Genomic DNA, 6,242 nt, shown 5'->3' on the forward strand with positions numbered 1-6,242 from the left:
TCTCTCTCTCTCTCTCTCTCTCTCTCTCTCTCCTCTATCTTAGTCTCTCTTGAAAATGTCTCAGAAGACCCATCTGCCTCATGAATTCACAAATGTCAGCAGGAAAGCAATATATACTTCCTATAGCCAATCTCTCCATCTCATGGGTATAAATAAGCCTGGGGGCAGGGAGGGGATTTTTAGAATGGAGACAGCCAGGTGGTCTCTCCTCTTCATTGCCACTTCAAAGTCTTCTATGTTCTTATTGGGCCTCTACTGAAGAATCAATAGTATAACTGAGAGACACCTGTAACACCCATCTGGGTTTTGCAGACCCTCCTTCTCTTAGGCTCTGCATAGATTGAGCTGTCAGTTTGGTGACGTTACCTTCAAATATTTTCCAAGAAATTATTTCCTTGACATCTTTCTCCGACTGCATTAATCAGAAGAAAAATTATCATTTTCTAATCTCTTTATTCAATGCTCAATAGATGTTGAATGCACATTAAACTAATAATCAGCCAAGAGCAGTAATCTCCAGAAACGTTGGTTGGTATGCTTCTACTGCTGTTGTCTCCCATTTTGCATTCATGTTCTTGCTACTCAGTATTCCAAAAGTCAAAAAGTTAGTCATTTTCCACTTTAAAAATTTGCTCATAAGTGCCCTGAATATGTTTACCAGGGAAAATTTAAATAAAAATCATTGTTCAGATGTCATTCATATCAATCATCCTCTGCAGTAGCAGTAGAGGAGAAATAATTGCAATCACGTGGTCTGTACTTGAAGAATGCAAGTGGAAAAGGAAAACAAAATAAGATTTGTAGGAATCTAAAAATGTCCAGTATTTCCAAAGAGCATCTTTTTCCCACCCAAGAAATATCAATGAGTCTTACTTCGACAGTACTTCCTGTCAAGTAGATCCTACAGCACAGATAAGTCTGCTTTCCTGCCATCAGCATAAACATGCCCATACCATCTAATTCACAGCTTGCCACACTTTCTCTGTTCTTAGGACAGACACTCTTGGTGGTGGAATGAAAAGATGAATCTGGAAGAGAGAGGTGGTGTCAAAACAATCCAGTTTGGAGAACCAACGAGGACATGGAACCTGTGGGACTGACTTTGTATGAGCCTGTCACATTTGCGTGAGTTACCCCTGAATTCTCCTTGCAAAGACTTTGTCAATACACATAATAAGGTCTATGAGAAGAGAGCGAAAATGACTAAGTGGGAAATGGGCTTAGTGGGAGTCCAGCCATGGAGGTTTGCATTCAGCCATCTAAAAGCATATGCTGAAAACCTGTGTAAATGTTGAGATCCTGTAACCCTATAGGACTCAGGAGTGTGAATCCCAACTACCATGTCTTGGTGCTAGCCCATTTTCTGCCATGGTACTAACTGTCCACATAAGCCTCCAGACAGACCTGTGAAGGATGTCTAGATTAAATTTAGCAGGTAAGAATGTGCAAGTGATTTTCTTGATAATTAAGTAGTATGGGGGAACTCATTTTAGTCTCTAGCAGAACCATTCCCTAGGTGGGAGAATTTGGACTATATATAATAAAGAGTGCCATGGAGACTGCATGCATTAACTGCTCTTTTCTTCTCTCTGTGGAAGCAACGTAACACGGTGCACATGTTTCTGCTGGCATGGCTTCCCTGCCATGATGGGCTGTAACCTGGGCCTGTGAGATGAAAAAAAATCCAATGTCCCTTAAGTTGCTTTTGGCATGGTATTTTATCATGGTGACTAGAAATAACCAAATAATAGAGAAGGAGTGGTAGACAGAAGAGATTTGTTGAGTTCACAGTATTTGAGAATGGATGTCTGGGTTTTCCATGGATCCATTGGGTTGGTCTCTAGGGAGGCTTCTCTGGCTATATTACAAGGAAGCAGGTGGCATTGTGTGGAAGTAAACAGGAGAGAGAAGCAAGAGATTGGGTCAAGGCCTGTTTTTCTTTTTGTGGATAACATCTTCTCAGGAGAACTGGGAACCAGGGTCCCACAAGAGCCCCATTCATATCTGCTGAAGGCATATCCCCAGTGCCCAAGTTATATTGAGCTAGAACCTACTAAAGGTTCTCTCAATATTGTTATACTGGAAATCATGCTTCCAGAACACAGACATAGGGAGGACATGCTCAAACTAGAAGTCATTTTCCTGAAACATTTTTCTCACCTCTCTCATCACTACCTCCATTAATAGCATCATGAAACACAAATCTTTAACGTTGATAGCTCTGCCTCTGAAAGCTGAGGCATGGTCAGTGATATCATGGGAAGATTACTGTTAGAATTTTGCAATAGAATTCATTTTTACATTTTATGATGTCCACTCCTGCCAGGTGATGCAGATCTTCTCGACCCATTGCTTCCAGAACCGGAACAAGTATCAGGTAGAGAGTTTTCATAAGTATGGTTTCCACAACACCTTATTTTATGAATGAAGATGTTGTTCAGAGAGCTTCTCAAGTCTTTCATAAAGCCTTTTATCACCCACTTCGCTGATGATGATTATAGACATGAAGGGATTCCACCCAGATCCCACTTCAAGGAAACCTTCTATTTGGCTGCAGAGAATTCAGACAGTGGAGTGTCTACCATCCAGAGTCAACCTCAGCTATAGAAAGGTCACTCCATCCCAGGCCCAGCACATTCAATGGCTATGTAAGGTTAAGCAATAAATGCTTACCCGTTCAAGTCTAATGCATTATGGGAGTTTGATTTCTCCCTCTTCCCACCCCTCTTCTTTCATAAAGGTTGGTCTCTAACAAGCCTCTATTTTGATGATGCCTGCTTCTGAATGCAAATATCTGATACCAGCTCCATCACTCAGCTCTTTATTCAGCTCTATCCTGGACTCTATGACTCAATCCTCCCTGCCACAAGGGACAACTGTCACATAGATAAACCTTTATTATACCAGCTGCAGAAGAGATTTATTGAGTTCACAGTACTTGAGAATGGAAGTCTGGGTTTTCCATAGATCCATTGGGTTGGTCTCTAGGGAGGCCTTTCTGGCAATATCACAAGGAGGCAGATGGCATCATGGTTGAAGTGACTCCACTGACTCAGCTCAGGAGCACAGCTTCCATTCCAAAGAGCAGATGCCTGGTTTCTTTCAGATTTCCAGTGACTCTGCTTTACCAAGCTTCCAACTTCTAAACTCATATTTTATCCTAAATTAGTTCCTAATATCTATTCAAATTTGTATTAAAAATTTTCATCATACTTTATCAGATGTCCCAAACTTAGTTGCCTGCTAGAGTTTACATAATGAAATTTATTTTGGGAGCTAGTGAGTTTGGGTTGAATATCAAAGCTACTGTATTAGGCAGGGTTTTACAGCTATGAACAGGCACCATGACCAAGACAACTGTTGTAAGGACAACATTAATTGGGGCTGCTTTACAGGTTCAGAGTTTCAGTCCATTATCATCAGGCAGAAGCATGGCAGCATCCAGGTAAGTATCAGGCTGGAGGAGCTAAGAGTTCTACATCTTCATCAGAAGGTCTCAAGAAGAAGACTGGCTCCCATGTGGTTAGGAGGAGGGTCTCACTGCCTACTCCCACAGTGGCACACTTTGTCCAACCAGGCCACATCTACTCCAAGAGGGTCACACCTCCTAACAGTGCCAAGCATATTTAAACTACCACAGCTACTAACTGCTTGCTTTGTAACTAAGCTTAGCACTTTGTCCCTCCCCCAGGTACTGGGTTCTGATCCCCCAGTACTTGCCCATCTCTCCTTTTCTTCTCCTCTTCCTCACTGAATCCTCTTCAGCAACAATGGCCTTCTTCCTGCTTCTCAAACAAGTCACTTTCTGACTTTGCTGCCTTTGAGTTTCCTCCTGCCTCTATTTGTTATATTCCTTCCCTGGTTATTATTTCTCAGTTTTCAGCTATTAACTTAATCTCACCCCTGCAGGAATGACCTCTAGCATCCTGCCTACAGCAGACCACTGACCTCTTCATCTTGAGATCCCTTACTGCATGTCTGTTGAGTGTTTTAATTTTGTGGTTATAAATGTAATGGTTACCTAATTTACATCGCTTCTACTAAGCTGTGAGTCCCAGCAGGGAAGGCAGCCTTGTCCTTATTTATCCAATGAACCTAGAGTATAACACAGTACCTTGCCCACACCATTTTGAATGAATGAGTTTCCTCATCAAACCCTCTTTTCCCTGCTCTCTATCACAGTACACGTTCATTCACATCACATATTCATAGCAAAACCATGTTCATTTCATTATCCCAGTCAACGAAGCTCCTCCTCCTCTTCTTTCTTTTCCTCTCCCCGCTTTCTTCTTTTCCTCTTTTTCTTCCTCCTATCCTTTCTCCTTAAGACAGGGTATAGCAGTGTAGTTTAGGGTAGTCTAAAATTTCTCCTTCCTGCCTCTGCCTCCCAAGGGCTGGAATTGCAGGTGTGTGCAACTAAGCCCATCATTACAGCATAGCTGTACTCAGCAAGTCACCCCAGATCTTCTGCTACTGTATAGGTGGGGACACCTGTCACTCCACTCTCACACATACCACACTCTCCCAGCAGTTCTCTGACTCTCCTCTCTTCTTCTCCATCCTCCAGACCCTTTCCAATATACAAAAATCACTGCTAGTTTAATAGCTCTCTGTTGCCTCCAGGATAAAATTCACCCTCCTCACATGCAAGATGTCCTGCAATTTCACCTCATCTTCCTTGTGGTTCTATCTCTGTGTTCTCCAGCAAATCCCACTTCTGGGACCATGTAGCATCTTCCTCCTCTCAGCACACTGACTACTTACCATCCATTCTTCTAATTTGCTTATTTCTCCATAGCTACCAGTCCATCTGTTTCTCCTAGTCTAGGCAACCATAGTGTGGGTCTCTATAGTCACAAACTTTTCAGTTTGTTCAGCAACAAGAGAGTTTTCACACTCCCAAATTAAGTCATAAGAATACCTACCTTCTGCAATACTCAAGAACAACTTCTCCCTAGGGATTTCCAACGGACCATCTCATAGATCAATTTTTTCCTAACCTAGACCAAAAAATCCTGGATGTCTTTGCATGATTCATGGTACTTGCCTTTGAATATCTATACCCCATGTGTGGAGGGATACAAATGCAGAACAAAAGGGCATGTTTTCAAGAAGGATATATTGATATTTGGACCATGAGTTTTGGGAAGGCAAGGGAGGGGTCATTATGCACAGCAATATAGAATTTGATCTTTTGCTGTTGTCTGTTTCTTAATTTGTGATACTGACTTTGTCCATCATTGTTTTTCTGATAATTTTAGGATATTAATATACCAGAGAAAGGCTACAGCTTGTACTCAAAGTTATGAAGATAATTTGAGTCATCAAGGTTTGGGTTCAAATTTTGTGTTTTTTTTTTTTTAACTTTCAAGGTAATATTCTCCCTCTCTCTTTCTCTACTTTCAAAGGATGTTGACACATGTCTATGTGTATGTGCATATATGTGTATATGTATTTGTGTGCATGTGTACAGATGTTCATGCGTGCATGTGGTGTATCCAATTAATTTCCTAACAGAAAATCATCAGATGCCACCTCATTTCTTGGGAACCAGAAAACATTCAAAGATTATGAATAAATAACTTTCGTGAAGAAGACCAAATGAAGGTCACAAAGACAAGGAAGCAAGTACAGATCAACAATTTAATACCTAGTAACCAGATGCCAAAGAGATACATCTGAAATGAAGGTAGGGATAGCTAGTAAGTGGACAAAGCCATGGGCACCATAGCAGAGCCCCTGGGAAGAGGCTGGGAAGAGCTTCATGACACTGTATTTATGATTAGAAAATAACTTTTGAGGACTTGACAGAGTCATATGAAAACAGGCAGGCAAGCAAGGCTCACTAGGCAGTAGCATTTGATTCCAGGTGAACGCTGCATTTCCAATTAAACCAAGGGGGAACAACCAAGAATTTTAAGACTGGGGTCATATCTAAAGGTGAATGTGGTAGGCAAGGGCTACAGGAACAGCTCGCATGCCTGTATACTTTGAGCCATAGAAAAACACTAGAGTAGCTGACAGACACATTAAGGCAGTTTCTCAACCCTTTAGACTCAGTCAGATTTCTGTCTACAATGACTATGTATCACTCACCTCCCAAACTATATTACTATCTTTTCACCTAAATCCCAAACAGACAAGCTGCTATTGTGGGTCACATATTCGACACCATCTGAAGCAAGTCTAGACTGTGTACAGAGAGGTGAGAGAATCTCTCTCTCTCTCTCTCTCTCTCTCTC

The sequence above is a fragment of the Mastomys coucha genome, unplaced genomic scaffold (genome assembly GCF_008632895.1).
Source record: "Mastomys coucha isolate ucsf_1 unplaced genomic scaffold, UCSF_Mcou_1 pScaffold15, whole genome shotgun sequence".
Lineage (NCBI taxonomy): Eukaryota > Metazoa > Chordata > Mammalia > Rodentia > Muridae > Mastomys > Mastomys coucha.